This window comes from Sciurus carolinensis, chromosome 4 (assembly GCF_902686445.1).
Source record: "Sciurus carolinensis chromosome 4, mSciCar1.2, whole genome shotgun sequence".
Lineage (NCBI taxonomy): Eukaryota > Metazoa > Chordata > Mammalia > Rodentia > Sciuridae > Sciurus > Sciurus carolinensis.
Genome location: NC_062216.1, coordinates 10,951,988 through 10,960,722, shown reverse-complemented (window position 1 = coordinate 10,960,722; position 8,735 = coordinate 10,951,988). Strand labels below are relative to the sequence as shown.

The window sequence follows — 8,735 nt, the reverse complement described above, 5'->3', positions numbered from 1 at the left end:
GCCAGCCAGAGCTGCGACCTAGTGGGTTGTTCATCTGTTCTCAAGGAAGCCTCGATGACATCACTGTAGTCTGATACTTGGGGAACAACAGTAATGACTTGGACCCTGGACCTTAGATATTCTCTGAGGACTAAATCTTGGACCTTAGACCTTCTTTAAGGATTAAACCGTGGAAACATGGAAGATGTGGGGCTCCTAGTTGGTCTGAATAAATGCAGGGAGACCTTCCATAAGAAGCAGTGCTTAATGTGAGTGATAAGGGAAATATCCAGGGTAGTAAACTGCCTGCCTCATGGTCAAATATGACTGCAGATACCTTTTATTTGATCCATATGTTTTTCATTTCTTGATCATTTATCATCTTTTAAGCTACACCTTTATAGAATGCAACATGAAACAATTTAAATAATACAGGGTTGGATTATCTCACATAACAGGAAATCTGGAGGCAAAAAGGCCCCAGGGTGGGTTATATCAGTGGCCTGGATTCTTCTCATCTTTCTAGTCTGCTTATGGCTTTTCAGATTGGAAAATGATAGCAGCAGCTCCAGGCATCTTCTTCTGATGTGAACCAATGTCAAGAAATGGAATAGGCCTATTTTCTTCCCGGTTATGTCTCATTTCTAGAGCTAAGTAACCTTTCCTAAAACCATCCAGAAGACTTCCTCTCACACCTTATTGTCCAGAACTGGGTCACATGCCTGCCTCTAAATTCATCGCTGGCAAGGGGAATGAGCCAGTATGATCACTTTGAAGCTGTCAGGACTGACCCAACTCACACTGCAACAGGAGAGACAGACTAAAGATAGGCAGAAAAGAGATAAAAGAGAAGGAAAAAAACTGTAATTGTATATCTAAAAGCTCTGTGGTCAGACTTACTTCCCAAACCTGTTTTTTTCCTCCAGAAAAAAAATTTAAGAAATCTACAAATCTTAGAGTTTGTGTAAATTCTGTGAAAACTGCCTCATTTTGATTAAAGCTTAAGTGCACTGTTAGCCTACACAATATATTTTCAGATTAGATAAAGCAAAGGGGGATCTATTTTAAGAAACTTGCAACATAGGCACATTCCAAATGTTATCTAAATAAGAGACAATATCAGCTTGAAAATCCTGGAAGAAGACAAGACTACCATGAACATCTTGCCATCCATGATCAAAGTACTGAATTCTCCAAATGGAAGTCACTCCCACATACCTTTCCATGCCTACCCCTACAAGGTTTCCTATAAAAGAAGAGCCTGGGATCCCAAAAGCATTTCTTGCTCTTGAGCTGACCCGTGCTCTGCTCTAAGAATGTGTGTCTTCACCTTTCACTTCCTAATAAAGCTCTTCATCTTTACTAAAACCTGATGTGCCCTTAAATTCTTTTCTGTGATGTGTCAAGAACCTAGAAGGTTGTAATAGGGGTCTCTGCCTCTGGATAGACCTCTTTGAAAGCCTCTATGGTGACAACATGGTAAAGGGGTGGTCACTGAGGTCTATTTACTTACTATAAAAGAGGGTAAAATCACTTTTATGCAGGTGTTAGGGTTTAATTATGAGGTGTTCCCCCCAAAAACTCACGTGAGAGACAATGCAAGAATTTGAGAAGTATAACCTAACCAGTAGATTAATCCACTGATATGGATTAAATGAATGCTAACTGTAGGGTGTGACTCGAAGAGGTAGGTCACTGGGGGCATGCCTTTGGGGTTTTTATTTTATCCTTGGTAAGTGGAGTACTCTCTGCTTCCTAGTTATCATGACCTCAGCTGCTTTCTTCCATCATGATATTCTGCCTCATGTTGGGCCCAAAGCTATGGATTCAGCTGACCATGAACTGAACCTCTGAAACCATGAGCCAAAATACATTTCCTTCTCTACATTCTTGTCAGGTCTTTTGGTCACAATGATGAAAAGCTAACTAAAACAAATTGGTACCAAGAAGTGGGGTCATTGTTGTACCTGACCTGACCATGTGTTTCAGAAGCCTTTGGAACTGGTTTGCAGGTGGGGAAGTTGAAGTTTTGAGATGCAGGCTAGAAATGCTTTGGAATGTTGTAGGCAATTCTGGTAGGAAGTTAGAATGCTGATAAGACTATATGGACTGGATTCATGATGTTTCAGAGGAGGAGAACTCTTGGAGTTGGACTGGAAATCATTCATGTTGCATTCTGGCAAAGAATTTGTCTACATTTTGCCCATGTCCTGAGACTGTGTAAAGCTGAATTTAAAAGTGATGGACTAATTAATCTGGCAGAGGAAATACAGAGGCAGTACAGCCTTCAGGCAGTGGCATGAACATTGCTGGTGGCTTTTAGCCAAGTTTACTATGATAATCAGAAGCAGAAAGATTTGAAAAGCTTGCAGTTTGGCCTGAAAAGTGTGAGTAAAACTGGGGCTAAGGAAGGTGTGGTTGTTAGAGAACAACCACTAAAGATATGCTAAGTACTTTATCCAGAAACAATAGGAAAGGTGGCTTGGAGACATCTCAGGAATTGAAAAGACCACAGCCATATCAGGCTCAAGAGTATAAAAGTAAAAATTCCTTTGACAAGAGGCCATGGGGTTCCCTCCTTGCACAGGGGGCCTAGGAAATTTTTTTCACCATGTTCAGTCACCAAGGCACTAAGAGGATGCTGTAGCCATGGTCCAAAGAGGCTTGGCTACTGCTTGAGATGATGGCAGACCTTAGCATCATCCATGTGAAACTGGTTCTGAAGGAATGCAGGATGCTGGAGTTCAGGGGCATCCACTGGAATTTCAAAGGAAGGCTGGGAGGCCAGGCAAAGTGTAGCAGGGTCAGAGTCCCTGGGGGCTGCCCCTGAGGGGGTAATGCATAAAGATATGAGAAGGAAGCCAAAGCTGCAGTGGAGACCCTCAGGATTAAGAGACGCCAGTAACAGGACATGTGCTGAGGAAAGCTGCAGGAAGCAAGCAAAAGAAAGGCCCTGTGGGCTACCAACAGCAAGGCCATAGGTGAAGCTACCTAAACCCTTCAGAGAGAACATTTAGATACCATGTCTCCAGATGCTGGACATGGAGCTATAGGATTTGTTTGTTCAACTCTGTTCAGATTGTGGTCTTACTTCAATCCCATCCCTTCCTTCTGTGCCTCTATTTCTCCCTTGTGGAATGGAGATTACTATGGTTTGGATGTGAGATGACCCCCAAAAGCTCATGTAAGACAATGCAAGAAAGTTCAGAGGAGAAATGATTGGGTTATGGGAAGCTTAACCCAATCAGTGAATTAATGCCTAATGGAATTAACTGAGGGTAACTGAAGGCAGGAAGGGGGGTGTGCCTTTGGGGTATATATTTTGTATCTGGTGTGTGGACTGACTCTCTCTCTCTCTCTCTCTCTCTCTCTCTCTCTCTCTCTCTCTCTCTCCTTTCTGATTATTATGTGACCTGCTTACTGAAGGGTAATGGAAAATAATATTCCTACAAGACAGCTCCCCAAGAAAAATGGAGGGACAGTGTGGCTGGAGAGGAAGGAGAGGAAATTGGTCAAACAGTAAACCTCTCCCAGTGCACCCTTTCCCACCAACAATGAGCCCTGAGGGGATAAACAGACTTTTCAGCCCTTCGCAGGTTCATTCCCAGCATCTCCACCAAAAGCGAACATTTACCCCTTCCCAGCTCCAATTCATCTTGAAGGCAGGAGGCAAATACTGAATGCTGGGCCCTGAACTTTGACCTTCCCCCATCAAATTAGTCCTAAATGGAGGCACAGCAGATATTGAAACTCTGGGAGATAATTTATCCCAGAGAAAGTAAAACAATGGGCAAAATTTGAGTACTTTTCCCTCAGCATCTGGACTCCTATCTACCCAGATAATAATGAGTTTCAACCTTTTTACAACTACCTTCCTTACAACTACCTTCCTAAGTCAAAGTTTTGACCTGTACAACTAGCCCCTGACTGTCAAAACTGCATGTCTGCAGTCTCCAATGAAATTATAAAAACCGACTCCTTCTGTAAGCTGGGGGTCAGCTCCATACCCAGAAAATGGGCCCTCCTGTGCCTGATCGATGGAACTCGCTGCAGAATACAGGAAAGCTTGCTGATCCAAGGTTTGCTTCCTGTCTCCTGCCTCCGTCACTTGTGGGCCATGAGCTTACTTTTACCTCTGATACTCTTCCACCATGATGTTCTGCCTCACCTAGAGCCCTGAGGAACGGAGCTGGCTGTCTATTATCCAAACTGTGAGCCCCCAAGTAACTTTTCCTTCTCTAAAGTTGTTCTTGTTGGGTCTTCAAGTCACAGAAGCAAAAAGGCAGACTAAAACAGAAATGTTTTCTCTGTACCACTATATTGGATATATGTAATTTGCTTTTTATCTTTGTAGGGAAAAACATCCCTAAGTTTGCCTTGAGTCTCAGATGAGATTTTGGACTTGGACTTTGGGGTATTACTGGAACTATTAAGATTATAGGGACTCTTGGAAATGGTCTAAATTTGTTTTGCATTTGAGATGGGCATGAGTTTCAGGTGGCTGGGTGCATAATGTTACATTTCAATACAAGGTGTCCCCCAAAAGTTCATGTGAGAGACAATGTAAGAATTTTCAGAGGTGAGATGATTAGATTATGAAAGGTATAATCTAATCAGTATATTACTTCATAACATGGATTAACTAGGTGGTAACTGTAGGCAGGCAGGGTGTGACTGGAGAAAGTAGGTCACTGAGTATATGCCTTTAGGGTTTCTATTTTGTCTCTGGTGAGCAGAGCTGTCTGCTTCCTGGATGTCATGTCATGCCCTAAGCTTCTTCCCTCTGCCATGCCCGTCTGCCTTAATATTCTGTCTACCTCACTTTGGGTTCAGAGCAGTGGAGTCAGCTGAGCATTGACTAAACCTCTGAAACCCTGAGCTAAAATAAACTTCCTCCTTTAAGTTGTTCATGTAGGGTCTTTTAGTCACAGTGATGAAAAGGCTGACTAAAACAGCAGGCAACTACAGGTTCGGGACAATTGCCAATATTTACAAATTGGGAAATTTCACATAAAAATTTATACTTCTACCTTTGCTATTTTTTTCATTATTAATTTTTTTAATCTCTTTTAGTTGTATATGGACACAATACCTTTATTTTATTTATTCATTTTTACGAGGTGCTGAGAACCAAACCCAGTGCCTCACACATGCTAGGCAAACGCTCTACCACTGGGTCACAAGCCCAGCCCCTAAATTTTTCATTGAGATAAAATACATAGCATAACATTTATCATCTTGAGTATTTTTAAGTATATGGTTTGGGGGCTTTATTTTCTCATTCTATGCAATTGGTCTCCAGAGTTTTTCACCTTGCAAAACTTTTCATCTGTACTCATTAACCAACTCCCCAATTTCCCTTCCTCACAGCACCCGGAAACCACCATTCTACTTCTTAGTTCTAAGAATTTGACTACTGTAACTCACATAAGTGGAATCTTGTTATTTGTCTCTTTGTGGCTGGTTAATTTCACTTAGCATAATGTCCTCAAAGTTCATGCATACTGTAGCCCTGTTGTTTGAGCTTGGACTGAAGAATATTCTGTACTATGAAGTATGGAAGTGAGACTTCCACATTTAGTTTATCACCCGTCTGTTGATGGACACTTGGGTTGCTTCCCCCTTTCAGCTATCGTGATTAATGCTGCTGTGTGTATGGGTGTACAGACGTCTCTTCAGGACCCTGGTTTCAATTCTTTTGGGTATATGCCTAGAAGTGGAATTACTGGATCATACAGTAATTCTATTTTTACTTTTTTGAGTAACCACCATCCTGTTTTCCATAGTGACTGCCTTATTTTTCATTCCAATTGCTTCACATCCTTGCCAACATATATTACTCTGCAGTTTTTTTCCCATGGTAGCCATCTTTTACTGAGTATGAAGTGATAGTTCATTGTGGTTTTGAGTTGCTTCTCCCTAGTGATTAGTGATTCTGAACATCTTTTTATATGCTTCTTGGCAATTTAGATATCATATTTAGATTTAGATTCAAGTCATTGCCCTTTTTTAATTGGATTATTTGATTTTTTTGGTTGTTGAGGGTTTTTTTTTTTTTACTAGATTTTCAGTATCTTTATTCACAAATCAGTATTATAATGGTTAGTTTGGATGTTACACCTTTGATAAAATACACTATGAAAAGTATCATATTTACAGTGAAACAATTATTTTATATAGTGAGTCACTGGATATGTATCTTCCTTCAGTAACAACTTAATGGACCCAACTCTACTCTCTGAATGGACCAAATTTATGATTCTCCTTGAAGTTTTGAGTTGGATATAGTTCCTTGGTGTTCCTTTCAAGTGATCAAAGCTTGGCAGAAAATTCCTAGAAACCAACAATTGGCACTAGACCTCGCTGGAATCGAGTAGAGGTAGGAGTGGGAAAAAGGGCACTGGCTGTGATACCAACAGGATCAACCACAGTGCCATATGCTTGGCTTCAGAGCATTCTGTACTCAAGGTCAGTCCAGAGCCCTGACACTTCCTGTCACCTCTCAAATGCCCACAACTGCTGCATTGAGCAGGAAAAATGGGAGAGGGGGCACAAGGAGGAACGAATCAGTCCCAACAATTATACGAACACTTACATTTTCAATACCAAGAATCAATACCTTAAGTACAAGCTTACAGCCAGAAGCTGTCCAGGTAGCCATTAACTGGAATGCATGTGCACCATTGCCAAGGAGCCACGAAACCATATACATCTTTTTTGTCTCTGATTTTAAAATAATTCATTCCCTTGTTGGGTATGCAGGTGAGCAGTAGAGAAAGTGGCGCATCTGCAATACTGGCCGGTGCCAAGGATTTCAATGCTTCCAGAAGAAGGCACTGGAGGGGTTCTTTCCTCTCAGCCAAGATGCCCCCATTTAAGTCACTTTGAACTTCATTTCAAGCTTATATTGTGCAAATTCTAGTTGTGGTTGAGGATAACCTCCAAAAGTTTCTCGAGTTACTCTTTGGACTCTCTCTTTTTTCTACTGTGTTTTCATGAAAGATCCTCAAATCCACATTAATCTAGTCCCAGGCATCTCTCCTGTAGAGGTGATGTAGAATTGTGATTTTCAAAGGTCTGATTATACTGTTTAAAAACAGTAGCCTTAAGAGAGTCCAGGTGTCGGCTTCTCAGGTCCACCCTCAGTCTGATGGTGTTTGCCAGCAGCTCTCAGTGCCTGACCCAGGAGGGACCTAATGCTCTTCGGTGGGGAGGAGGTGACGTGGTGGCAGTGGTAGTGAAGTGGCAGCACATATGCAGGTTGGTATTACTTCAGCTTGTACACTGCGTTCCACAGGCAATTTGGATCCAGACTGCATTTGCCTCAGCATCTCTGAAGCTGACTGTCACATTTTATTTAAAATGCACTCTGAAGAATTTTCTTAAAGGAACGTTTGAATCAAAAAGGTCAACGTCTTCATCTTGTTCTTTACTCATATGAAAAACATCCCAAACTTTTTGGTGCTGGTGAACTTGAATATAAATGATGTCTCCAAGGGCTGTGTCGTTGAGGCATGAACACTTCTCACACAGCAGAACCAAGTCCTGAACTAGACATTCCTTCCCCTGTTGGAAGTTTATGCTCTGCAGTTGGTTTTCAGATTTAAAAAAAAAAAATCCCAGGCTTTTAAGATTGTCATCATTTCATACATGGGGATTTTCAAGATGGTCCTCCTGATAAACTCGGCAAGTCTCTTCCATCTCTTTGGCATGACCGTCTCCAGCAGCACCCTCAGCAGCAGTGCTGGCACCCACCTAGGTGCCTTCAAAGCCACCAATGGCAGTTCCTGCTGCCTGCAGGCTCTGGGGTGTGGGGAACTGTGAGGGTCACAACAGAAGTCTGCTGTTGTCATTGTTTTAAGAATTCTTTATGTATTCTAGATATTAACCCCATATCAGATATATGACCCCATATTAACCCCATATCAAATATTTTCTCCCATTCCATTGGTTGTCTTTTTACTTTGATAATTGTGTCCTTTGATGCACAGACATTTTTAAGTTTGATGTACTCTGACTTATCTTTTTTACTTTTCTTGCCTGTGTTTTTGAATGTCATATCTAAGAAATCATTGCCAAATCCATTGTCATGAAGTTTTCCCCCTATATCTTCTTCTAAGATTGTCATAGTTTGACATCTTAGGTTTAGGATTTGATCCATTTTGAGTTGTATTTTGTGTATGGAATAAGTAAAATATACAAATTAATTCCTTTACAAGTAGCTTTCCAGTTTTTTTTTTATTCTTGTTAGATATACATGAGAGTAGAGTGTATTTTGACATATTAAATATACAAGGAGTGTAACGTTCTAATTAGTAGCCCATTCTTGTGGTTCACATGATGTGCAGTCACACTCGTCCTGTGTTCATGTATGACCATAGGGACGTACGTCTGATCCATTCTACTGTCTTTCCTGTTTCCATCCCCCATCCCTTCCATTCACTTCCCTCTGTCTAATCCAATGAACTCCTATTCTCCTCCCTAGCCACCCTTGTCGTGGGTTAGTATCCACATTGTCAGAGAGATCTTCCTTTCCCCATTGTGTGGTCTTAGCACCTTAGTTGAGAATCACATGGCCACATATATAAGTGTTTGTTTCTGGGATCCTTATTCTATGCCATTGGTTTCCATATCTGACTTTATGCCAGGAGTATGTAGTTTTGATCACTGTAGCTTTTTGGTAAGTTTTGAAATCTGGAAGTGTGAGGGCTCCAACAGTGTTCATTTTTTAAAGATTGCTTCACCTCTTTGGGGTC

At 41.3% G+C, this 8,735-nt stretch overlaps 1 pseudogene; it reads right to left on the bottom strand.

Moving 5' to 3' along the window:
- Nucleotides 1–6,611: 6,611 nt before the first annotated feature.
- On the bottom strand, nt 6,612–8,379 carry LOC124982277 (centromere protein N-like; annotated as a pseudogene).
- Nucleotides 8,380–8,735: the final 356 nt, after the last annotated feature.